Raw genomic sequence first — 27,673 nt, 5'->3', positions numbered from 1 at the left:
CACTCCATCACCGCACTCAAGTCACTAATGTCACTCCCAAGGGCCACCTCGTACTCGGGCCGACGCGCTCGTTACGCGAGTGCACGATGCCGCGGCGTGCGTTCCTTCACGTGCAGTTTCCCGCCTAAAGGTTTCTGAAAGTCCTGTTCGGCCCTCGGTCGGGACGAGGTTCGCACCGCCCCTGTCGACGCCTCCGGGCCGACCGTGCGGTGTTGGTCGACGCGCCCGACCAGGCCAACTGCACAGCAGCGTGCACTCTGGGCAGGCGATTTCTGTTCCAACAATCGAGTGGTGCTTTCCCGCTTGGAGGGAGCGGGCCACGACGCCGCTGGGCCGGCGGTCAGATCTGATAGACGACTTCATGTCGCTGGTCCTGCGAGTCGGAGCGCCGGCTCGGGAACACGCTCTCGCGCACGACCTCCCAGCCGCGGCCCGACGAGCAGCTGGTGACGATGATGGTGGGCGGCTCCAGCTGCTGACTCTGCTGCTGGGGCTGTGGATTGGTGGAGGAGCGCGTGAAGTGGCCGCTGACGCCCCCCGCTCCCTCGGCGCCGCTTGCCATGTCCTCGGCGCTGCCCCCGCGCCCCTCGCTGAACACCATGGCGTAGCGCTTGACCTTGTGGATGGCGCGCTCGTTCCGATCTTCGATCCTGCAGCACGCCCAGCGGGCGCATTGAACACACGTCACATTTCATTACGTATCGTGGTGCACTTCGTGCAGGTCGCGAACGAACGGAATGCTCGGCACGTCGACGTAATCAAGAGTTTGTTGTAACCTGGCTGAAGGGAGCAAAACTAAACCACCAGGATATTCGTCCAAAATGTTCCGGGTGATGTCTCTCGGCCACCCACGGCACCGCCAATAGTCGCCGCGCACGCGCTGGTGCCAACCGCCGTGGTGCATGGGGTGTGGGTCGTGGTGCCAACTGGCGCGGTGCACGAGGTGCGGGGCGTGGTTCCACCCACCGGAGGAACCGGCGGTCCCCCAGCCCGTACTCTTTGCCGCTCACGCCGGCGCGGAACCGCAGGCAGCGCGGGAGCCTCCGCTCCAGCAGGATGGTCGTGGCCGCCACCTGTGGGCGCGCGCCGAGAAAGAGAACGGAGTTGCCGGCGGGGCTCAGCGGCGCACCTCGCAGTAGCCACCGCTGCGGCCAGCTCAAGTCTCGATCCCCTTCCGAGGGTCACGCCGCCGCCGCTGTGACCACCCTCCCTAGAATCTATAAAACTAAGCTCATTAACTTGTTTTTATCTTACCAAGTAAGGCCCCACTGAGCTATCGAGCTCTTTTTTAGAAGCGGCCTTGCCACAAATGATAGCTCAACGAAGTGACATCATCATCACCACGTGAATATGTATAGCAGCCAAATAGTCTGAACACGTGATATTGTTGATTCTAAATGTGGAGGGAAAAACCGGAGGACCCGGAGGAAAACCCACGTGATCGCGGGGAGGGAGACACGTCAACTCCAAATATACAGCAGCAGGCGTCAGGGTCGGGATCGAATCCACGACTTCCTGTGTACCGGGCGAGGTAGTTAACATCTCATAGCTGCCGTGGTGCCCCAATCCAGATCCGGAGAAACGCTGCTGCCAAACAAAGTTGAACAAGGCAGACGTCTGGAAATAAACCCTTCCTCATTCGAGACCCAAATCTCATCATCGCGCCTCCTGGCGTTGGAAGTTCCTCCTCTTCCTCAAAGACACGTTTGTAACCTGTGTGTGTGTGGACCTGTGTGTGTGTGACCTGTGTGTGTGTGTAACCTGTGTGTGTAACCTGTGTGTGTGTGTGTGTAACCTGTGTGTGTGTGTGTAACCTGTGTGTGTGACCTGTGTGTGTGTGTGTAACCTGTGTGTGTGTGTTACCTGTGTGTGTGAACTGTGTGTGTACTGTGTGTGAACTGTGTATGTGTGTGAACTGTGTGTGTGTAACCTGTGTGTGTAACTTGTGTGTGTGTAACGTGTGTGTGTAACTTGTGTGTGTAACCTGTGTGTGTGAACTGTGTGTGTGTGAACTGTGTGTGTGTAACCTGTGTGTGTGTGAACTGTGTGTGTGTGTAACCTGTGTGTGTGTAACGTGTGTGTGTGTAACTTGTGTGTGTGTAACTTGTGTATGTGTACCTTGTGTGTGTGTAACGTGTGTTGTCTACTGTGTAACCTGTGTGTGCGTGTGTTACCTGTGTGTGCCACAACTGCTCCTTTTCCACTGCCATGCGCGAGTAGGTGCTGCGCATCACGGCGATCAGGAGGTTGATCATGAGGACGAACGCGAACAGCATGTAGAAGGTGTACACCACCTTGATGAAGTCGGAGAAGTGCAGGCGACGTTAAACCAGTGGCTGACGAGGCCGAGGAAGAGCTGGTACATGGTGAACCACGCGGTGTAGAAGTCGCGCCACTGGTTCCAGTTGTCGGGAATGAGGATCTGGAAGGTCAGATGGAACGCTGTGGGAAGGGACGAGAGGGGGGGGGGGGGGGCACGGATTCTCAATGTGGATGTCCACCTCGACCAACTTCTCCAGCGTCAACGCTCTCCCAGGGTTGGACAGTGCTGAGTGTGCAGGCGGTGCAACTGGGCTGGGCCCCAGGCGCCTTGCTATGAAGAGGGCAGGTGGGGGGTGGTGGTGTGGAGGATGGTAGTGTGGGGGGGTGGTGGTATTGCGGGGGGGGGATGTGGTGGTGGTGTGACGGGTGGTGGTGTGGGGGGTGGTGGTGTGGAGGGTGGTAGTGTGGGGGGTGGGGGTGGTGGTATGCAGGGGGGGATGTGGTGGTGTGACGGGTGGTGGTGTGGGGGGTGGTGGTGTGGAGGGTGGTATGTGTGGGGGGTGGTGGTATGCGAGGGGGGGGGGGTGATGTGGTGGGTGGTGTGGGGGTGGTGGTGTGGGGGGGGGGTGGTGGTGTTGGGGGTGGTGTGAGGGGTGGTGGTGGTGCGGGGTGGTTGTGGTGTGGTGGTGGTGTCGGTTGGTGTGGGGGGTGGTGGTGGTTTGGTGTGGTGTGTGGGGGGTGGTGGTGGTAGTGTGGGGGGTGGTGGTGTGGGGGGTGTGGTGGTGGTGTGTGGTCGTGTGTGTGGTGGTGGTGGTGTCGGTTGGTGTGGGGGTGGTGTGGGGTGGGGTGGTGGTGGTGGTGGTGTCGGTTGGTGTGGGGGGTGGTGGTGGTGTGGGGTGGTGGTGGTGGTGTGGGTTGGTGTGGGGGGTGGGGGGTGGTGGTGTGGGGTGGTGGTGGGGGTGGGGGGTGGTGGGGTGGGGGGGTGGTGGTGTGTGGGTGGTGGTGGGGGGGGTGGTGGTGTAGGTTGGTGTGGGGGGTGTTGGTAGTGTGGGGGGTGGGTGGTGTGGGGGGGTGTGGTGGTGGTGGTGTGGTCGTGGTGTTGGTGGTGGTGGTGTAGGTTGGGGTGGTGGTGGTTGGTGTGGGTGGTGGTGTGGTGGTTCGGTGGTGTGGGGGTGGGTGGTGGTGGGTGTGTGGGGTGGGTGGTTGGTGGGGGGGTGGGGGGTGGTGGGTGGGGTGGTGGCTGGGGTGGGGGGTGGTGGGTGGGGGGTGGTGGTGGTGGTGTGGGTGGTGGGTGGGGGGGTGGTGGTGTCGGTTGGTGTGGGGGGTGGTGGTATAGTGGGGGGTGGTGGTGTGGGGGGTGTGGTGGTGGGGTGTGGTCCGTGGTGTGGGTGGTGGTGGTGTCGGTTGGTGTGGGGGGTGGTGGTGGGTGGGGTGGGTGGTGGTGGTGGTGTCGGTTGGTGTGGGGGGTGGTGGTGGTGTGGGGTGGTGGTGGTGTGGTTGGTGTGGGGGGTGGGGGGTGGTGGGTGTGGGTGGTGGTGGGGTGGGGGTGGTGGGTGGGGGGTGGTGGTGGTGTGGGGGGTGGTGGTGTCGGTTGGTGTGGAGGGTGGTGGTAGTGTGGGGGGTGGTGGTGTGGGGGGTGTGGTGGTGGTGGGTGTGGTCGTGGTGTGTGGTGGGGGTGGTGTCGGTTGGTTGTGAGGGGTGGTGGTGGTGTGGGGTGGTGGTGGTGGTGTCGGTTGGTGTGGGGGGGTGGTGGTGGTGTGGGGTGGTGGTGTGTGGGTTGGTGTGGGGGGTGGGGGGTGATGGTGTGGGGTGGTGGTGGGTGGGGGGTGGTGGGGTGGGGGGTGGTGGTGGTGTGGGTGGTGGTGTGGGGGGTGGTGGTGTCGGTTGGTGGTGGTGGTGGTGTGGGTTGGTGTGGGGGGTGGGGGGGTGGTGGTGTGGGTGGTGGTGGGGTGGGGGGGTGGTGGGGTGGGGGGTGGTGGTGGTGTGGGGGGTGGGTGGTGTCGGTTGGTGTGGGGGGTGGTGGTAGTGTGGGGGGTGGTGGTGGGGGGTGTGGTGGTGGTGGTGTGGTCGTGGTGTGTGGTGGTGGTGGTGTCGGTGGTGTGGGTGGTGGTGGTGGTGTGGGTGGTGGTGGTGGTGGTGTGGGTTGGTGTGGGGGGGTGGTGGTGGTGTGGGGTGGTGGTGGTGGTGGTGTGGGTTGGTGTGGGGGGTGGGGGGTGGTGGTGTGGGGTGGTGGTGGGGTGGGGGGTGGTGGGGTGGTGGTGGTGTGGGTGGTGTGGGGGGTGTGGGGGGTGTGGGGGTGTCGTTTTATTCCTGGCGCCAGGACCCACGCCAACGTTGTGTTGACACAAGTTCAACAAACAGAAATCAGCATCTGTATTTGCCACTGCAGGAGGAATCCGATGAGCTATGAAGCTCTTTTTCACAGACAGGGGCACGGGGGTGAGAACGTGACAACAAGAACATAGCAGAAAACACGACAGCAGTGCAAAGTACAAGGAAGTTAAACAAGCCTACGTGTTAAAACTCAGGTAAACAAATCACCCAAACGCATACAAATAAAACGAGACATTTATATAGCACGGTCGGCTATGTAGGGTGCGAAAGAAGTTCAACGTATTGCAGGGTACATACACACGCACGGGTACGTGCGTGCACACAGAGAGAGAGAGAGAGGAATAACGAAGGCGTCGTACCGCAGGTGAAGGCCCATGAGCACCATGAACATGAGCCAGCACACGCGGAACACGTCCTCGAACAGAACCTGCGGGAACAAAAGCGGGCCATCACGGCGCGGACTCGTGTGGAAAGCGATTCGTGTTACAGTGACTCGCATCGCAGCGAGAGGCACGTTCTGGGAACGACGAGGATGACGGGTTGCTTGATTTTGACAGAAATTCGATTTCAGGTACTCTACAGGGTTCCCTCTCGCTTCACACGGCGGTCGCAGCAGTCGTGGTGGTGGTGGTGGTGGTAGTGGTGGTGGTGGTAGTGGTGGTGGTAGTAGTGGTGGTGGTAGTGGTGGTGGTGGTAGTGGTGGTGGTAGTGGTGGTGGTGGTAGAGGTGGTGGTGGTAGTGGTGGTGGTGGTAGTGGTGTAGTGGTGGTGGTAGTGGGGGTAGTGGTGGTGGTGGTAGTGGTGTGGTGGTAGTGGTGGTAGTGGTGGTAGTGGTGGTGGTAGTGGTGGTGGTAGTGGTGGTGGTAGTGGTGTGGTGGTAGTGGTGGTGGTGGTAGTGGTGGTGGTGGTAGTTGTGGTGTAGTGGTGGTGGTAGTGGTAGTGGTGTGGTGGTAGTGGTGGTGGTAGTGTGGTGGTGGCTAGTGGTGGTGGTGGTAGTGGTCGGTAGTGGTGGTGGCTAGTGGTGGTAGTTGTGGTGGTAGTGGTGGTGGTAGTGGTGGTAGTGGTGGTGGTAGTGGTGGTGGTGGTGGTAGTGGTGGTAAGTAGTGGTGGTAGTGGTGGTGGTAGTGGTGGTGGTGGTAGTGGTGGTGGTGGTAGTGGTGGTGGTGTAGTGGGTGGTAGTGGTGGTGGTAGTGGTGGTAGTGGTGGTGGTGGTAGGTAGTGGTGGTGGTTAGTGGTGGTGGTGGTGGTAGTGGTGGTGGTGGTGGTAGTGGTGGTAGTGGTGTGGTGTAGTGGTGGTAATGGTGTGGTAGTGGTGGTGTAGTGGTGGTTAGTTGTGGTGGTAGTGGTGGTGGTATTGGTGTGGTGGTAGGTGGTGGTGGTGGTAGTGGTGGTAGTGGTGGTAGTTGTGGTGGTAGTGGTGGTCGGTAGTGGTGGTGGTAGTGGTGGTGGTGGTGGTAGTGGTGGTGGTAGTGGTGGTGGTGGTAGTGGTGGTAGTGGTGGTGGAGTGGTGGTGGTAGTGGTAGTGGTGGTGGTAGTGGTGGTAGTTGTGGTGGTAGTGGTGGTGGTAGTGGTAGTGGTGGTTGGTAGTGGTGGTAGTTGTGGTGGTAGTGGTGGTGGTAGTGGTAGTGGTGGTAGTGGTGGTGGTGGTAGTGGTGGTGGTGGTAGTAGATGCGTTACAAGGAAAAGGGCGCGCAAAGCGAAACCGCACGAGGAGACGGCTGCCTGCCGAAGTAGCGCACACAGTAACACACAGTACACACACAGTGTGCACACACAGTGCACACACAGTACACACACAGTACACACATAGTACACACAGTACACACACCGTACACCACACAGTACACACATGACACACGTACACACAGTACACAACAGTACACACACATATAGTACACACACAGTACAACAGTACACACACAGTACACACAGTACAACACACAGTACACACACAGTACACACACAGTACACACACAGTACACACACAGTACACACAGTACACACGCAGTACACAGTACACACACAGTACACAGTACACACACAGTACACACATAGTACACACAGTATACGCACAGTACACACACACAGTACACCACAGTACACGCACAAGTACACGCACAGTACACACACAGTACACACACAGTACACACACACAGTAAACACACAGTACACACACAGTACACACACACAGTAAACACACAGTACACACACAGAGTACACACACAGTACACGCACAGTACACACACAGTACACGCACAGTACACACACACAGTACACACACACAGTACACACACAGTACACACACACAATGCACACACACAGTACACGCACAGTACACGCACAGTACACACGCACAATACACACGCACAGTACACACACAGTACACACACACAGTACACACACAGTACACACACACAGTACACACACAGTGCACACAGTACACACGCACACACAGTACACACACACAGTACACACACAGTGCACACAGTACACACGCACACACAGTACACACACAGTACACACACAGTGCTCACAGTGCACACAGTGCACACACAGTACACAGTGCACACAGTACACACAGTGCACACACAGTACACACACAGTGCACACACAGTACACAGTGCACACAGTGCACACACAGTACATAGTGCACACAGTACACACAGTGCACACACAGTACACACAGTACACACACAGTGCACACACACAGTACACACACACAGTACACACACAGTACACACACAGTGCTCACAGTGCACACAGTGCACACACAGTACACAGTGCACACAGTACACACAGTACACAGTGCACACACAGTACACACAGCACACAGTGCACACACAGTACACAGTGCACACAAGTGCACACACAGTACATAGTGCACACAGTACACACAGTGCACACACAGTACACACAGTACACACACAGTGCACACACAGTACACACAGTACACACACAGTGCACACACACAGTACACACACACAGTACACACACAGTGCACACACAGTACACACACAGTACATACACAGTGCTCACAGTGCACACAGTGCACACACAGTACACAGTGCACACAGTACACACACAGTACACAGTGCACACAGCACACAGTGCACACACAGTACACACACAGTGCACACACAGTACACACAGTACACACAGTACACACACAGTACATACACAGTGCTCACAGTGCACACAGTGCACACACAGTACACAGTGCACACAGTACACACACAGTACACAGTGCACACAGCACACAGTGCACACACAGTACACACACAGTGCACACACAGTACACACAGTACACACAGTACACACACAGTACACAGTGCACACAGTGCACACACAGTACACAGTGCACACAGTACACACACAGTGCACACACAGTACACACAGCACACAGTGCACACACAGTACACACACAGTGCACACAGTACACACAGCACACAGTGCACACACAGTACACACACAGTGCACACACAGTACACACACAGTACACACACAGTGCACACACAGCACACACACAGTACACACAGCACACAGTGCACACACACTGTATGTGTCTGCGTGTTCTGAGTGAGACAGCTGCCCGCATACGGTACGCAACACAATGTCAGTCCCACGTCCGACCACATGTCTGCGTATGAGTGAATTCAAACCGCATACGACCGTGAATTTTGGGTAGAACTAGTTTAGCCTCGTGCACAGCGTGAAATCGCGCAAACCGAACCCACACTGAGCGAGGGGAACCTGCAAATCTGGCAGGGACATGATTGTTCAATTCTATGACAAATACGACATCGAATGATAAGATAAAATAACGGATCTTTTGTAAGTCAAGTAAAAGCAGGAGTCATAGCGAGATGTTGAGTCGCGTAACGGTGCTTGCTCTTTCTTATAACTCTTTTTGACTGCAGCCACCAAATGATCTGGGGCAGGCGACCCAGCAACCACCCAACATTGCATGATCATCGTCCCGCACTCGCTGTGGAAGTGATTCCTGTTCATGCCATTGGTGACGTTCATATTTGCGATGTTCTTAGTGTTCATAGAAGATGTCGGATCGCCATGTAGCTCAGGTTTTCCGCGGGGTGTGGTGGCGATAGCTTAAACGGTGTGGATTTATAGTCGGAACAGACAGACTTTCATTTTTTATATAAATATATAGAAGATTGTAGGATTATTTGTTACTAATTATGCAATATAATTTATTATTATTGTTACAATAAATATTAAAGAGTGGTCCTGGCCACTCGTACGATTTATCGTAACTGTCCTCTGCGGGAATTATCTTATTTACACTGGAATTAGAAGAAATCTCATCGGAAACCCAACAGGCAAAAACCGCTACCAAGTCGTAGCAGCAGAACACCGTTCTTCATTGCAAGGTCTGCGGACCGCTGGTGGCCCCTGGTGGCCTTTAGTGCGGCCCCCCAACAACACACAAATTGTAAAAAACACCCCCACCCCCCATCAACATCGTGCTGTCAAACCCCCAATGGCTTCGAATAACGTGAGTGGCGGCCCCTCACACTGACGACGTCTCATCGGCGAAAGTGAGAATTCGTGAAGAGCACTGCCGTAGCACGTCGTGCCCCCGGGAGGCTCCGTGGCTCCGCGTCGCACCTTCTGTATGGTGACCATGAAGGGTCCCAGCATCTCGACGCCATGAGCGAAGAACAGCGTGTAGCACCAGCCGAGCACCAGCGCCAGCGACATGGGCACGGACTCCCCCTGGGCGCCCGCGAGCCTCATGACGAAGAGCAGTCCCACGAGGCACGCGTAGCACACCCTGGGGGGGGGGGGGGGGGACACGCGGCACCAACGTTGTCATCGTCACGAAGCAGCGGTGCGACACACAGCTTTGGTGGTGCACCTCCGATTAGCACGGTTCGCTACATACGGGCATGCGAAGAACACCCTGGGGCCGCGCGCGAACACAGCCTCCGTGTCATTGAAACTAAACTGAAAACTCTTTTATTTTATTTGACCAGATAAGGCCCACTGAGCTTCATAGCTTTTTTTAAACAAGCTACACAAATGATAGCTCAACAGTAGCGGCGTGTGCAAATGTATGGCAACCGAAAACTCTGAACGCGTGATGTTAATTACTAAATGTGGAGGGGAAAAACTGGAGGACCCGGAGAAAAAAATCCAGGCGACCACGGGGAGAGAGGCACCGCAAACTCGCCACCATGGCTACCCGCGGTGACGAGATGTTGACATCGAACCACAGCGAGCCCTTTGATTTCCTCTCACAGAAGAGAACGCAGCTTCAGGTTTCCGCTCTGTCGCGTTTGGGTCCATTCGTGCGGAATGGCGGTGGCGACGCTATGGAGGCTGCTTGCTGCCGGTGGTACAAATGGCACCAGGGCCCACGGGCAATAGCGGCCCAGACGCTGGGCTACGGAGAGGCGGGAGAATTTGGAAAGGGGGACACCCAGTTCCAACCCTTGCACCGAGGGCCCGTGCCACCCTTGCCCCCGTAGCCATTCGAATGTGATTGATGGGGGCCAATCACCACGTAGCCACGTTGAGTGTAACTCTTGGCGCTGCAGGACCCGTCCTCAAGTCACTTTAAATATAGTGCATACAGCTGCACCGTGCAGGTGTACAGATTACACATTTCTGGGAGGCTCAACTGGGACACATGGTGAGCTTTCTATTAACTCCGCCCACTTGTAATAAGCACGGAGACAAAGATCCCCCATATAGCCTTCATCAGACTGTTGGAGCCAGTGCTGTTATCAGGCACCTATGAAGGAACAACACGGCACACCAGGGGGTGGGTGGCCAGCACCAACGCGCGACCGCCTTTGTATTCTCTAGCAGTCAATGTTCGCACACTGCACCAGTTTCAGATAATCGTCACCGATGTTGGCCGTGAGCGGGAATCGAACTCGGGCTCCGGGTTCGTAACGCAGCGTGCTAACCGCTGCACCACCGCTCTCCACGCCCACTCATCCACGAGGCCCTGCTCACACTGACGATGGACTCATCCACTTGCCATACCGTGATATCAGAAGATTTTAAACCGGGGGCAAGATTCCAATTTTTACAAATAATTCGGGGATAACCGGGACATCCATTCTGTGAAATGGGGACTTGCTGAAGCCACTCCAGGACGTTTAGTAGTTGCTCGGTGATCAGTGTGGTTGCGAGGGTTTTGGAAGCATTTGGGGTTGAGTGTTTTGTGTCTTTACAGGATCATGTGGAAATGGCCGCCAGTCACGATGTTTCCAAAATATCGCGAGGGCCCCGACGCGAATGACATCCAGCATCTGAGGGGCAGAGAGCGAGGGAGATAGAGACGTCTCTGGTGCACACAGCTGTAACAAAACAAGTTCGCTTCCCAAATGCAAATCCTATTTTCGTTCCCTTTAAATTATTTTTTTGCTGTAATTAATGTCACGCTGTCCATTTTTTTATTACCGGTATGCAGTGCCGGATCAAGCTAGTGGGGGCCTGTAGCATATGTTATAAAGGGGCCCTAAATAAAAAAATATATAACAGAAATATTAAAACACAAATTTTTTTTCATTTTCTACACAGCCAGATAATACAACAAATCGCTAACTTTAAACACCCAGTCGTTCATTAAATTTGCAGGCAGTATAGTACAATAGTAATAGAGCAGAATCACTGAACCGGAATTTATAGCTTGAAATAATTATACGCGGGGCCCTTGAAAGTGTGGGGCCCGTAGCATATGTAGCTCCTTTTGCTACTGGGATAATCTGGCACTGCCCGTATGCATACCGCAGGTGTTCTTCATTGCGGGGGCCGTGGGCCACTGACGGCCCCTGGGAGGCCTTTAGTGTCCCCCCCCCCCACAATCCACAAATAGTGACAACACCCCACCCATCATCATCATGCTGTGAAACCCCCAAATGGTTTCACATGTATGATGGCGGCCCTCACACTGGTGATGTCTTATCAGCGAAACTGCCCCACCCCCCCCCCCCCCCTCTGAAAATTAGTGAATAAATCTGGCACACTGGAACATACCGCCCCACTCTAATAATTATTGTTGGGCAAACACAAAACAAACATCCCCCGTGTCGTCAAAACAGATTGTTGGGACAAGTGCTGTTAGCGAGCAGCACTTATGAAAGGCCGGCCGGCACAGCCTCCATTTAACACGGACTGTTGGCACAACGTCGCCATGCGTACTGGGCCACTGCGACCTTGTAAACACGAAATCCCTGAACGCCCGCAACCACACTGAATCCGCAACAACAACAGCCACTGTTCACTACTAAGTGGCGTTGATGCCACCACGACGTTTGTGCCAGGCTAGGTGCACGTTAAGGCCACGATTTTTCATAATCATTATTTTTTTAACTCTATAGAATAGTTTATTTTTATGTTTAAGCAAGTGACGGTGCTTTGGTCCGGCAGATTTATATGCCAGAAAGGCGCCACATGTTAACCAAAAGTAAACGGACTTGATTTGTGTCGAAGGCTCGCTGGCAGGAGGTCACCGAACAGACCACCCCGAGTGTTATGGGTTGACTGACCGAAATGACTGGCAGATGCAACACCTCTTCTGTGCCACCTCGCCGCGTTGTATCACACGCACGCACGCCTTCTCGCTCCCCCTCTACTTTCTGACCCCGTGCCCCTTCCTGGACATCTGTGAAGTAAGGAGCTCTGTAGATCATCGGATTTCTCCTCCGTCTAAATAAACACATTCTGTGTGGGCTCTCACCTCCAGCACGAGGATGAGAATGGCCCCGAGGATGCTGACGATCTCGCCCCCGAGTCGCACAAAGTCCTGCTGAGTCTGGTAGCTCTCCTGCACGGCCACGTCAAACAGCTTCCCGTCAGTTCTGCAGAGCATCGAGGCACTTCTTTGGTGCCGTATCGAGACGTGTTGGTGCCCAGGGGAGGGAGTTTTCCCTTGCCACGACACTGGCACACTTCATTCACATGGGCCTTTCACAGGACAATACCCAGTAAACATGGAAGAAAGTTGGTATGACCTTGAGCCAACATTGGCACGTGGGGCTCTGGGTCAATTTAACGCATGAGCCTTCGTGACCAATATTACATTTAGTTTTTTTTTAACTGCTTCAACGCACCGGCGGTGGGCTGAAGCGGTAACAAACTGACCACGTTCATTCACGTTGCAGCTTTATTAATTGTCTGCGTCGGGTGGTGGAGGCTTTATGACACACATTTCAACTTGGGCGGCGATCTGATGCAAATGAAATAAATTGTTTAAAATCATGTTTGCTGGCGAGTTGAACCTTTTCAGGACAGAGAGGCTGTCGGGGCAAGTGATGTTAGCGAGCGCCTATTAATGTCGGGCATGGCACAAGAGGAGGGTGGTGTGGCCAGAACCACGCCCGGCCGCCTTTGTCTCCCCGGTTCTGATGTTTTTTTGTACTGAGTTGACCTCGAGGAGTCCCAGGACCGGTTCAAATAGTCGCCCCTGATGTGAGTCGTGAGTTTGGGTGGCAGTTGTTACTTGTGTTCAAAGGGGAGTCCATTGAGTGCAGTCGTGTTAATGCGGTGGCCATTGTGGGATCGAATTTCATACCCGTCAACTCATTACGGTTTACCCATATTCTTGTACAGGGGAATTGAGTTTTCAAGTCCATACGGCGTACAGCCGTTTCATTACGGGCTTTGAAGGATGAACATTGAGATTTAAAAGGGCACGGGGGTGACCAATAAGGTCTGAATTCGTCTGTAATAAGGTAGGGCACTGATAAGGGGTTGACAGCTATGGAATTTAATCACCGGAGGGTGAGGTTATTCCAGTGTTCTTCACTGATGTTCAGAAGGGGGGGGGGGGCACTTGTGCCGATAAGACATCATTAGTGTGAGGGCCCGCCACACACATTATTTGAAACCATTGGAGGTTTGACAGCAGCACGATGGTGATGATGATGATGGGCGGTGTTTTCACGTTTTGTGGGGGGCCGGACCATCAGGGGCCGCTCTAAAGGTCACCGGGGGGGGGGGGGGGGGCCGGGCCGCCAGTGGCCATGCGGGCCTCGCAATGAGTGAGGGCCACTGGGTTACTGGGGACGTTCTGAAGATTTGAACGCGCACCCGCCCGCGCATTTGCGTGCGACACACGGCCGGCGTGGCGCGAGCTGGCGAGGCTTTCCCGCCCGCGCGCCAGCCAGCAAAACTTTTTTGTTGTTTGTTATTTTCTCCTAATGGTCGTACACAGCTACTCGCATCGTGGAGTGTGATATTTTGTAAAGTTGTAGATTGTTAAAGTTGGTGGGTAGTGTTAAAATGTTGCGCTGCATTGAAAGATTTGGAAGGTACACGTGCATATTGAATGAGACTGACTTTACCTTCGTAAAAAAATTAAGTTTTGCATTTAATAATGCTTTAATGTGCAATTTTATTGAATAATAGTCGTTATTGTTTTACACTGTAATGACGTGTTGTCAAGTAATTGCATAAGCAGATTTGTTTGAGTAAAGTTTACCTCAGCATTGTTTATGCGTTCGCTTGCGTTTAATCCAAGTTTAGTTTGGCAATATTTAGGTGATTTTACAGATTAACTTCATATGTTTTAATTTACTGTGTGAGAATAATGCATCACAAGTTAAACGATGTTTTCCCTCAGAATTAATATGCACAGTGGCAAAGGTAAGGCCCGAGGCTTTCTCGCTTTCTCGGCCTTACAATTAATGAATTACAAATTGATAAATCAATACGTTACGGTCATGGTTCACTGTGTTAGTTACAGAGTTTGTACAGGATTAATCAATAAAATGTCGGAATATAATGTAGACACATTTACCTCAGGGTTGTGGATGTGAGGGGTTTGAGGAGGTGCCAGGCTTGCGACAAATCAACATTCATAGAATTAAACTTTTAAAAGTTTAAATGTTTTACATTGTCTAACAGTGAATTAATTGCGAACTTAATCGTGAAAAGCGTCACGTTTGTCGAGAACTTTTGGCTGCTATGTAAAATGAAAAAGATAGTGTAGTGCTTTGCGGTTTACAATATTGTAAGCATTACATTGAATAAGTTATAACACAATTTGAAAAAAATACGTTATTACAATGCGTTGTTGTATGTGTTGAAAAACAAGTGTCAAATTATTTTTGGTGTAAAGTTTAGCTCAGCGTTGTTGACATTATAATTGTTTAATGATGAGTAGGTAAATGAGTGTAGGTTGTCACGTGCACAGCTATGAGTCGTGTACGTAGGGTGTAGTTTTCATGGGTGTAGTCGGTAGTGTTGGGCTTTAATGTGCACAGGTTATCACCAATACCAATAGCCGCCATTCGCCACCAAGTGGCGGTGTCGTCACCACGGCGCCTGTGCCAGGCCAGGTGCACTTTGAGGCCACGTGAAGTGTCAAAGGCTCGCTGGCAGGGGGTCACGGGACAGACCCAGCAGGTGCCACGGGTTCACTGACTGAGATGACTGGCAGATGCCCCAGATGTACCCCCACCCCTACTGTGCCAACTCGCCGGATTTTATCCACCCGGCACTCCGCTTGTTGTTGTGAGCGTCGCTCCTCTGCCCTCCGTTGTTGTTGGAGGGCGACTGCCTCCAACTGCCCAGCAGCAGCAGCGTACTTCACGAGCCTCCTCCATAGAGGCCGATATTGACACCGCTGGTGCCAGTAGTCGGCAAGTCCACTCAGGTTATCAGTGCAGTGTACACAGGGTGTAGTTTAAATGAGTGTAGTATTAGGTTGAAGATCATGAAGATTGTGTATGATGTATACGGAGTTGTTGTTATATATAGGAATGTGGTGTTGACAATGTAGCTTTTGAAGGGTTTATGTACTATTAAACAAGGGCCATTTCCCCAAAACGTTGCCTGGTATATACTTGATTAAGGCCACGGTGTTTTGTTATCCGTCCTTGTGTACCACTGTCAGTTGAGTACATTTAAACTTACATTTGTGTTCAACATTTTACCAGGTAAGGCCCACTGAGCTGTATAGCTCTTCAGAAGCGAACTGGTCACAAATGATAGCTCAACGAGGTGGTCTTATTGTGTGGAAATTTAAAGCAGCCAAATACTCTAAATGCATGATGTTGACTCTAAATGTGGTGAGAAAAATCCACGCGACCACAGGGAGAGACACACGCAGACTCCAAATATACAGCAGGCGTCAGGGTCGGAATCGAACCTACGACCTCCTGTAGACCAGACGAGGTAGTGAATGTCTAGCCACTGCGGTGCCCATAATTTGTTGGAGGTTAGTAGCTCTGCACAGTGTTGATAGGTAGCAACGTGTGCGTGGGCATGAGGTGTCACGAGTTAGGTTTAACGTGTTGGCAGCGAGTCTTGAGAGTTTCCACGTACGGACAGGGGTTTCTGGACAAGGATGACGTCGTCGCGTGGATCCGTGGCGTTGTCCGTGCGCATCATTAGGGGCCGGTAGATGCAGGCGAGCGAGAAGCTGGTGATGTAGACCATGTAGAGCATGGTCCACATGCGGAAGTAGCTCCGCCCATACTGCGTCCACTTGATTATGGTCAGCTCCTTCACTGGGGTTATCTCCAGGATCTGGCGAGCCTGAGGGGTGGCAAAGCAATTTGACCCCGTCGTCAGCAAGTTGCCGGCGTTGTTGGACGTTTAGCCCAGCACCAGCTCAGAACCTTTATTGAGACTGGAAGAATCTCATGAGCTGTGAAGCTCGTTTTGTCCAGTAGGGGCAGGTCAGAGAGTTTCAGCAAGAAACGATAAAAAAACCGATAGGAGAGCAAAATATTGGGAAGCCAAGCAAGTCACTCAAAAAAAGTAAATAAAGTATAAAAGTACAAATTGCACAAACACATCACGTGAGCACGTGGCGGTCGGTGCCTCTCTGAGAAAGAAGCACGGTGGTGGTGCAAGGTGGTGGTGCAAGTTGGTGGTGGTGGTGGTGCAAGATGGTGGTGGTGCAAGGTGGTGGCGGTGGTGGCGGTGATGGCGGTGGTGCAAGGTGGCGGAGGTGGTACACGGTGGTGGCAGTGGTGGTGCAAGGTGGTGGTAGCAGTGGTGGTGCAAGGTGGTGGTGGCGGTGGTGGCGCAAGGTGGCAGTGGTGCTGGTGCAAGGTGGTGGTGGTGGTGGCGGTGATGGCGCAAGGCGGTGCGCTCCGTCAGACCTCGCGCTTGTGGCTCGTGGTGATGATCTCCAGCACCGAGCGATCGTCCTCCCACGAGTCGATCTCGCTGAGGTCATACAGGGTGGACGTCACGGTGCCCACCGACCACTGTACCACTCTGCGAAGCTTCACCAGGTGCCTGAACATCTGAGGTGACAAGGAACATTCATCATACGTTGACCCCTACCTAACGCTCGTAGGCCACGCGCCTACTACGCAGTACAGCAGGGGTAGCCAACCTGTAACAGACCAACAGGCAAAAAGTACTCGTGAGTTCTGCAAACAGCCAAGGTTATATATATACGTTTATATATTTACAGTTTTCAGCAAAGCACGGGAGACATTCATTTTTCTCTGTTACTGTGATAGTACGTTCTACGTTATGCCCCTTCGATAGAGCCGCACATGGTGGATTAAAGCGCCGCATGCGGCTCGCGAGACGAAATTTTTCCACCGCTGCAGTACACCGAAGTGTGGACTGACAAAATCTGTCCGATCTGTAGGGGATTAAGTGTTGCCCCCTCACATGCGTAGAGTTTTCTCCGGGTGTTCTGGTTTCCTCCCACATGGACAAACACTAATTGGTTGAAAACATGTTCATACAGAGAGAGCTGCAGAGCCTGGTATGTAGGAGGTCGTGGGTTCGATCCCGACTCTGACGCCTGCTGCTGTATATTTGGAGTTTGCGTGTCTCTCCCTGTGGTCGCATGGGTTTTTCTCCACGTCCTCCGGTTTTTCCCTCCACATTTAGAAACAACCATTTAGAGTATTTGGCTGCTGTACATTTCTACATGATGATTCACTTCTTTGAGCTGTCACTTGTGGCCAGGTGGCTTCTGAAAAAGAGCTCCACAGCTCAGTGGGCCTTACCTGGTAAAATAAAATACAACTTGTTTAGTTTATAGCCTTACAGCTTATCCGCGGTTGCTCAACAATTGTAAGATGCAACTTGCATGAACTATGTTGTATACAATTAATCATTAGATTAGATCACACCCATTCGTGACACTGTGTCTGAAAAACATTGTACGTACTGTGCTGGCTCCCATTCTGCGTCGGTACACAAAATCGTGCATTTAATACCTTATCTTCATCCGGTTCTCCCTACTGGTTTGGTGGGTTGTTCAGTGATGCTGTTGTCACAGGCACTGACTAGGTGGCTATCTCTATATGTATGTTACTGGTAGGAACCTCCTGGTTACACCAGCCCACAAGGGATTATTGTGTCCATCGTGCAGGGAGGGGCTGGGTGGGGAGGGTGGGGCTGGGTGGGGGGTGGGAGGGGTGGGGCTGGGTGGGGAGGGTAGGGTAGGGAGGGGCTGGGTGGGGAGGGTGGGGCTGGGTGGGGGGTGGGAGGGGTGGGGCTGGGTGGGGAGGGGCTGGTCACCCCGTGGTGCCCTTAAAAAACTCAACGTTTAACCTACTCACACCGGCTTGTGCCCGCCCTCACAGTCGGGCATATTTGCGGAATACACTACGCCGCCGTTGACCCTGCAGGCCATTGACCGTGCAACCCAACGTTACTACCAGCTCCCTCCGCAGGAATGTGTTATCGGCCACCGCCCTCCCCCACATTACTCTGGATATCCGAGTTGCAATGCCCTATCTTTATGGAGTAAAGCCTCATTGAGTCTCTGACCCTTCTCATACTATAAACTGTTTTTATTTTATTCTACCAGGTAAGGCCCCACTGATAGCCACCTGGCTATCACAAATGATAGCTCAACGAAGTGGCTTATCATCATGTGGACATTAGGACATGTATACTCTAAATGCATGTTTCTAAATGTGGAGGGAAAAAAGCGGAGGACCCGCAGAAAAATCCACGCGACCACGGGGAGAACATGCAAACTCCAAAAATACAGGCGTCAGGGTCGGGATCGAATCGACGACTTCCTGTATACCGGGTGAGGGAGTTAACATCTCGAACCGTGGCACCCCTTCAACTGTGCCTTTAAAAATATATATATAGACCTCAATTTCTCAGTTTGTGCCCATGAAGCGCACGTGTTGCTGTTGTATATAGTATCATAAGATATGGTTGTATTGAGACATTCTGTACATTCTGTTGGGATGCAAGCAGAAAGCAAATTGTTGTGAAACTACGAAAGATATGATAAAGAGGAGAGAGAGGTACAAAGAGATGCAGACGCTTAACAGGGGCGGCCTAGACGGGCTGCCAGCACCTGGCGCCCGTGGTGAACCACGGAATAGGCGACCCCCAAACCCCAAGGGCAGATCTAGGCTGAGGCGTTTTGGGTAAACTGGGAAACTTGTTACCCTATTTTACATTTAATGTTTTTGTAAGCGGATTTTTTTTTTACAGAGGCCTAATTATTCGGGTTTGTCCATCCGTCCGGCTGTCAGACCGATAGTAGTAGGTTTTTACCCTTTAAACTGGTACTAAACTGGTACTAAACTGACACCTTTATACAAGGTATCATGTTTGCAATAACCACAACACAAGTAGTCAAAATGCATTTTGACTACTTGTGTTGTGACTACTTGTGTTGTTGTTATTGCAAACATGATACCTTGTATAAAGGTATCAGTTATTTGTGCTATTTATTTATTTTAATGTTGTATTTATTTATATTTTTTCCCTCCAATTTGGCACCCCCTCCCCCCCACTTAACTTGGGGCCCTAGGTGACCGCCCCAGTTCGCCTGTGCGGACGAGTGGCCGCCCCACACTCTTAACAAGGAAGTGAATGCACAGAGCTTCGTAACTTTTAGGAAAACGGGTGAGAAAAAATGTCGGAAAAACAGCACTCAATTTTGAAGATGGCATTGCAAGCAATAACAGCATGAGAGTAGCATAAAGACAGTTTGACGGTGGGCAATCCACAAATGCCGCCTTTCGGGAGAAAGAGGATAACCTTGAAAAAGAATATAGATTATAATCTTAAAATGGCTGGAGGAATTTTATATTCAGGATGGTCCAGATTTAACTCTCTAAAACGTAACATTTTTGCATACCGATGGGTGTGAAAATAGAAATGAATAAGCAGAGGAAACAAAATGTTCAGGTTGCCCCGGATTTTAAAAAACACGGGATAAGCACCACATCATTATTTTAAACAGCTTAATTTTGCACATTCTTGCATAACATGTTTGAGGTGTTGTGTATATGTTTTTTTTTTATTCAGTAACTATATGAAATTGACATAAATAAGCATACAAATAGACGCGAATTTATATCCTCCTGTAAAAAGTTACTGTATTTACTGTGCCGTACTTACCACTCTAATGTAGAAGACTCTGCATGGGGTGATGTACGCAGAACTAACTACACTCTCGTTTCAACAACTTGTGTAACTGGGTTACAGCCATTGGAGCGGTTTTGCCGGATCGGCCCGGGACCGCCGGATAACATTGAGAAGCGGCAGCCGGACAATCGCGCGGTGCCGGATAAATCGATGGTCGACTGCATGTACACCATACCTGTCAACCCCTTATCAGTGCTTCCTCCCTCATTACAGAACAATTCACACCTTAGTGGTGACTCTGTGCCCTTATATATCTGAACTGGTACTGGGCCTCCCTTAGGTCGACTCAGTCTCTAATGAGTAACCTGGTGCGGTATACACATCGCTACTAGGGAGACAAAGGCGGTCGGGAATAGTGCTGGCCACCCACCCCCTCCTGTACCGTTCGGCCTCCATCGGTGTTCGCTTACAGCACCTGCCCCAACAGTCTGTTCAAGGCTATACCGGGGATCTTTGTTTTTGTTTTGGTGTTGATGGTACTGGTGACGATGGTGGTGGTGCTGGTGGTGGCGCTGATGGTGGTGCTGATGGTAGTGCTGGTGGCATACCTGTCAACCCCTTATCAGTGTTTCCTACCCTACTACAGACCAATTCAGACCTTATTGGTCACCCCGTGCCCCGTATTCATCTCAACGTTCATCCTACAAAGTCCAATCACAAGGAAGAAACACAAACAAATAGACATTTTATTTTATTGCCTATAATGAAACGGCTGTACGCCGTATGGACCTGAAAACTCAATTTCCCTGTACAAGAATACGGGGTAAACCGTATGGGTTGACAGCTATCGCAATATTAATTATGGCGATGGCTTGATGAAAGCCTGCATCCAGCGGTATTTTTGTATCACGGCTGGCCATGATGATGTAAGCGGTGCGTTTTTGCGAAGGAAGGTTTCAGGGTGACTGCGGGAGGATGAGGCTCTCACCACCACGTTGCCCTTGGCTGCAGCGAGCTTGAGGGGGGTGTAGCCTTTGCAGTTGAGCACCGCCTCCGGGCAAGGCTGGCCCTTGCCCCTCTGTGTGCTCGCCAGGATGAAGTCGTACATCTGGCAGGCGATGATGCGGTTCTTATGCAGCACCAGCGTGTGTAGGACCGTGTTGCCTGAGTTGTGGGAGCACACAATGGGCGCATGGTGGTGGCGCATCAGCCGGTCATCTCAGTCAGTCAACCCGTGGCACCTGGGTCTGTCCTTTGACCTCCTGCCAGCGGGCGTTCGACACTTCACGTGGCCTTAAAGTGCACTTAGCCTGGTGCAAGCGCCGTTGCGAATGACGGTTGTTGTTGTTGGTGGCGTCGGCGGCGGCGAGAGAATGAGATGCTTCTCGCCTCGCACGTGGACGAGTGGAACACGGTGCTTGCATGTTTGACCAAGTGTTGGGCTAAAGCTACCGAATGTTCTGGTTTCGACCGGGACAGGCCTGCTGTCAGAGGCTCTCCCTGGTATCATGAAACATTTGCAAAAAAAAAGTCTGGAATTTTGTCCCGGTATGATATTTTCTGCCCTCACGCTTGATATTAATCTACTAGGGGTTGTGAGGGGGCACCTGCGGTGCCATTTATGGCCTTCGGCCAGGAAAGTCACGAAAAAAGAATTGCACACGAACGACACATTCACGCAAGCATCCGATGCTCCGTTTTGAAGTTTTAAAATGAAACATCTTTGAATTGTATTATGTTTTGAATTAAATCATTTTATTTCTTCATTAAAAGCTTATATAATTTTACATCTGGAAGACTTAATTGAAAATGACATTTCGTGTGAATTTTCTCTCGTCGTTAAGTAGATGACCTTGCTGGGGGTTCGGTTCGATGCGGACTTTCATCCGTTTGGGATTGCGGGATCGAGATAAGGCGTCATGGAGCTGCTGGCCGTGCGAGAAGACCGCCGTCTGCAGATCGATTCCAACATAATCGAACGTCTGTCCCTGCACCTCCGTCGTTCATGCAGGGGGCACGTAGGTTTTCAGCGCCCCCTGCATTAAAACGACAGAAAGTGTCCTCACGCTTGACTTATCATCACAGATATATAAAGTTGTGCGCTTGTATAAGAGTATACTGGAGGGGCGGGTCAGAACGTTACAACAACAAAGAGTACAAAACACGACAGGAGTGCAAAGTACAAGAAAGGTAAACAAATCACCCAAACACAAACAAATACGACACTAAAACATCCCCATCCTATCACGCAAAGCCCACTGAGGTGTTCGCTTATTTTTCAGAAGTGGCCTGGCCACAAATGATCGCTCAATAAAGTGGCCCCATCATTTGGACAATTATCGCACCAAAATATAGCAAAGGAGGAGGGACTAACCTGGTAAGTGGACAGCATTGGTAGTGGAGTAGGTGGGTGGCCTATGAGCGAGACCATTCGTGTTGATTTTTTTTCCGGGTCCTCCGGTTTTTCCCACCACATTTAGAAACATGCGTTTAGACCATTTTTTAAAACATTATTTTGCTGCTAGAAATGTCCAAATGATAAGGCACTTGTTGAGCAATAATTTGTGGCTAGGTCACTTTAAAAAAATAAGTGAACACCTCAGTGGGCTTCGCCTGGTCGGATGGGGATGGTTTCGTTTTATGTGTTTGTGTTTGGGTAATTTGTTTACCTTTCTTGTACTTTGCACCACTTTCGTGTTTGTTGTTGTCACGTTTTTACCCCGTGCCCGACCAGACATCTTTGAAAAAGAGCTTTATAGCTCATCGCATTCCTCCTGGAGTACAAATACAGATTGTGATTCTGTAAAAGTGGGCAGGGCTGATGGGGTAGAGGCTCGCCAGCTCGCCATGTCTCCTTGTTGAGCATCCAAGGATTTTGGCCGCTCAACGTTTTGAGCATCGCATTTAAGAAGGCGTTGGGGTATAAGTGTCCGATGCGGTCGAGGGACAAGGGCACTTCCAGGAGGTTGCAGCTTCTTACCTTGGGAGTCCTGTGCACACACCCTGGCCCCGTGCTTCAGGAGCAGTCGCACCATCTCCAGGTTCCCCGTGCTCGCGGCGAATGACAGCACGTACTCGCCTGGGGGGCACGTAGCACACGCAGCACATGCCGTGCAGTGACCACTCGTTATACAGAGCTCTAGAGGTAGGGATTTTGCAGAGATGGAGGATCCACGAACCGTTTGAATTTCCTGCCGACAGACAGCTAAAACCACTAAAATTCATAGCCACGGTCAACTCTGGTGCCGCGGTGAATGCGGTTATCCGTTGTTGTACAGCGGCGGTACGTGCAATACTGTGGTCGCACCGCGGCGAGCGGAAGGTGCGCTGTGGGTGTACCGTAGTGAGCATGGCTGCGGTGTTTGTCGGTGAAGTAGGTGCCGGTGGCACGCGGCGACACTGCATTTGCCCCACGTGCCAGGAGCTGTTTCGCCAGCTCCACGTTCTGGTTGAGCACGGCGGTGTGCAGCGCCGTCTGACCTGCGGGGACACACGGGGCCGTACGTGCATCGATTCGGAAGCAGACCTTTTCACTCGTCGGTACCACCTGACGTTGAAAGCCATCTGTGGTTCATGGTTTTGGGGGGGGGGGGGAGGGGTGGGAATCTTTTGTAATAAACAGTGGGAAAGTGACACCGTTTTTTTGCAAATAGTCCACAGTTTATCGTTAAGCTTTGCAAAACCCTTTCGCTTGCACGCAGGCTTGTGGATAATGAAGCCTTATTTGAAAACAACATCCCGACATAGAGAGAACAATTCGTTTTCAAGAAGAGCTTACGAAACATTAAACATACGCGAATGCACCGTACTGTACCTATGGGTACAAACAAATTGTGATTTTTATTATATATTGTAACATTTATCATGGGACCTTTTTGCCAGTATCAAAGCATGAAACATAAGAATCGGGTTTACCCTTTCTGGCAATAAAACAGGTGTTAATATGTCGAAACAAAAAGGTATCCCATGATATAGCTGCTCACCCCGAGCTATAAATGCTCTGATGTGTGCATTGTCTGTGTGCTGTTCGTGATGAGACTAGGCCGCATTGTCTGTGTGCTGTCCGCCTTGTGGCGTGGTGAGACTAGGCCGCATTGTCTGTGTGCTATCCGCCTTGTGGCGTGGTGAGACTAGGCCACATTGTCTGTGTGCTGACCGCCTTGTGGCGTGGTGAGTCTAGGCCACATTGTCTGTGTGCTGACCGCCTTGTGGCGTGGTGAGTCTAGGCCACATTGTCTGTGTGCTGACCGCCTTGTGGCGTGGTGAGACTAGGACACATTGTCTGTGTGCTGTCCGCCTTGTGGCGTGGTCAGACTAGGCCACATTGTCTGTGTGCTGTTCGTGGTGAGACTAGGCCACATTGTCTGTGTGCTGTTCGTGGTGAGACTAGGACACATTGTCTGTGTGCTGTTCGTGGTGAGACTAGGCCACATTGTCTGTGTGCTGACCTCCTTGTGGCGTGGTGAGACTAGGCCACATTGTCTGTGTGCTGACCGCCTTGTGGCGTGGTGAGTCTAGGCCACATTGTCTGTGTGCTGACCGCCTTGTGGCGTGGTGAGACTAGGCCACATTGTCTGTGTGCTGTCCGCCTTGTGGCGTGGTGAGACTAGGCCACATTGCCTGTGTGCTGTTCGCCTTGTGGCGTGGTGAGACTAGGCCACAAGAAGGCTGTCTCTGGTGTAGGCCAACCAGTTTCAAAGACAACGCATCATATATTATCAGATATACTTATTTTATACCTACGTGACTTTACCGAAAGAACCAAAGAGCATGGATTCCTGCAGTCACGAAAAATTCAAATCAAGATTATATTATCAGAGTTTGTTTGTACGTTCACCACAAGTACGTGTGGTTAATGCAGACTTGATTCCTTGCATAAGGGTTCTATTTGGTGTTTGAACATCTCAACACCTCCTGTTTCATTGTCAGAAAGGGTAAAACCTATTCTTATTTTTCATATTGTAAAATGTATATTTTCTTCAGCACAGCATATGGGCACCGTTGTGTAATCCCCACGTCTGTATGGTGGAGGCTGGATAACAGACCTAAGTGGGATTCTCTCAGAGTGAAGCATGGAGGGAATTTTGTGTTTGCTCGAGCCCGCTACAGGAGCCGTGAAGGTCTGTCAGGTACCCTGAAAATGGTTTCCAAGGTAGAAGCTCATGATTGTATGTATGTTGAACTTCTTTCGCACCGTACGTAGTCAACCGTGCTCATCGGAGGAGCGGAAGGACAACAAAACCCCAAAAAGCTGTTCGAAATAAATGAGTGTTCATTCTAGCCGATTTAAACGTGCATAGATCCCAGTGGCGACCTAATATTGTAAGGAAGAGCATTCCAGACAGCTGCAGAAGCTGCATCTGAAAGCGCGCGATGCATCGACCGTCTTTGTTCGACGGCCAGCCAAAAGACGCTGCTACGAAGATGACCAGAGTTCGCGTTCTGATTTCCACGGTAGAACGAGTAGTTACCTTGCTGCTCTGTGGTTACCATGGTGGAGTGCGTGGTTACCTTGGTAGAGGCTGGAGGTCATGGGCTCGTTGATGAGCGTGGGCTCCGCGTCCAGGAGGGCGAGCGCCGCGCCCAGGTTCTCGTACTGCACGGCCACGTGGAGGGCCGTCTCGCCCAGCACCCCTACACCACACCGCACCACACCGCACCGCACGGTACACCACGCGTTACACCACCCACACCACATGGTACACCACGCGTTACACCACACCGCACCGCACGGTACACCACGCGTTACACCACCCACACCGCACCGCACGTTACACCTCACCGCATCACACGTTACACCGCACCGCATCACACGTTACACCACACCGCACGGTACACCACGCGTTACACCACCCACACCGCACCGCACGTTACACCGCACCGCATCACACGTTACACCACACCGCAACACACGTTACACCACCCCACACTGCATGTTACTCCACGCGTTACACCACTCCGCAGCACACCGCACCATGCGTTACACCACTCCGCAGCACACCGCACCACGCGTTACACCACGCGCGTTACACCACGCGCGGCACACCGCACCATGCGTTACACCACTCCGCACCATGCGTTACACCACACCGCATCATGCGTTACACCACTCTGCACCACACCGCAACACGCGTTACACCACGCGCGGCACACCGCATCATTCGTTACACCACTCTGCACCACGCGTTACACCACAATACTACACTGCACCACGCGTTACACCACACGCACTACACTGCACCACACCACGGCACACCATACCACGCATTACAGCACACGCACTACACTGCACCACACCGCATCAGACATCACACCACACCACACGTTACACCACACGTTACACCACCCCACAGCAGACACCCCACGCGTTACACCCCGTGACGGGCACACGCGACGCGCCCATCGCACTTCGGGGCTCCACACACACACACGTGGCAGCGTGGCCACCGCTGCTGCTACCGCATCCTGACATCTGAGAACTCTCCCCAAGCCGCTACTGTGGCTCATCGGTCATGCCTGTTTGTGATCGTGATCATCAGCGATGGCCCTAGTGGATCGTGGCCTTCAGAAGCAATTCTGTTTTTTGCCCACCGCCTTCCTTTCATTGTAAACATTTCTTAACTTTAGTTGAAACATTTTTGTTATTAAATAAAAACGTTCATTTTTGTTGTTACCACAAACCAAAAAATTATAGCAACAACACCGAACGCGCAAGTTAAAAGTTTCATCTTAAATAAAAGATTACATAATTTTGCCGGTAATGTAATCAGTTATAAAATACACTGCACCTTACGGCGTCTTTCCCTATCCCTTGACGTTTCTCGAATAAGTCTTCATCAGTCCCTTTGTGTATCTGGGTCTCTTTGGGTCTCTCCATGTCTGCGTTGTTACCTCTGCTTCCCGGTGTTGACGTATGTCTCATGCCTCGTCCATGTCCCTCCCACGTCTCCGTGTCTCTGTGTCTCTCTGTCTTCCCGTGTCCCTATTGCTCTCTGTGTATTCACCGTGTCCCTATTGCTCTCTGTGTCTCTGTGTCTTCACCGTGTCCCTATTGCGCTCTGTGTCTCTGTGTGTCTGCCTTCCCGTGTCCCTATTGCTCTCTGTGTCTCTGTCTTCACCGGGTACCTGTTGCTCTCCGTGTCCCTCCTCGTGTGCCACTCACCGCGCTGCAGGAGGTCCGTGTCGCCCTGCTTGTGCAGCCTGTCGATGGCCTCCACGTCATTGCTCTTGGCGGCCGTGAACAGCGGGGTCTCCCGGATCCTGCGAGACGGAGTCGTAGGGGGCCACAGGAAGGGCAGCGTGAGTGGGGGGGGGGGGGGGGTCACGGGAATAACTTAATGATTCTCATGGAAACGTTCCACCAGCACAGATCGATCACGACAAGCGGAGAGTCCCCTTGGCAGGGCACGGGTCTGCACGGACAAGCGAGGGTGCGTCGACGAGTCCGAGCACCTGTCGCACCACCGTGCTCGTCGCCTGCGACGCACAGAAATCGCCACTCGTGTTGGAGCAGGTGACGAGGAGGAACCCTCCTCGACTACCGGACCAAGTGGCGCAGCGGACCGCAACAGCCGGGCAGGACTCACCTCTTGTGCTGGAGCAGGTACAGTTCGTCCTCTGCGTTCACCGCGATCTGCTGCTGCAGGTTCATTGCACGGCTCAGGAGGCCACCCAGAAATCCACGCTCCAACATCGCTGGGAAGGAGCTGCGCCCTGCCGCCCCTCCTGCTTCTCGTCTTGCAAGTGGCCGCGGGTCTCCTCGAGTGGCCTCACGTCTCCTCGAG

General features: G+C 52.3%; 1 pseudogene; it reads right to left on the bottom strand.

Moving 5' to 3' along the window:
- Positions 1–27,673, bottom strand: LOC133352475 (transient receptor potential cation channel subfamily V member 6-like; annotated as a pseudogene).

The sequence above is a fragment of the Lethenteron reissneri genome, chromosome 40 (assembly GCF_015708825.2).
Source record: "Lethenteron reissneri isolate LAM-NWPU_2019-01 chromosome 40, ASM1570882v1, whole genome shotgun sequence".
In the NCBI taxonomy this organism is placed as follows: domain Eukaryota; kingdom Metazoa; phylum Chordata; class Hyperoartia; order Petromyzontiformes; family Petromyzontidae; genus Lethenteron; species Lethenteron reissneri.
This window is presented reverse-complemented; position numbering and strand designations above follow the sequence as displayed.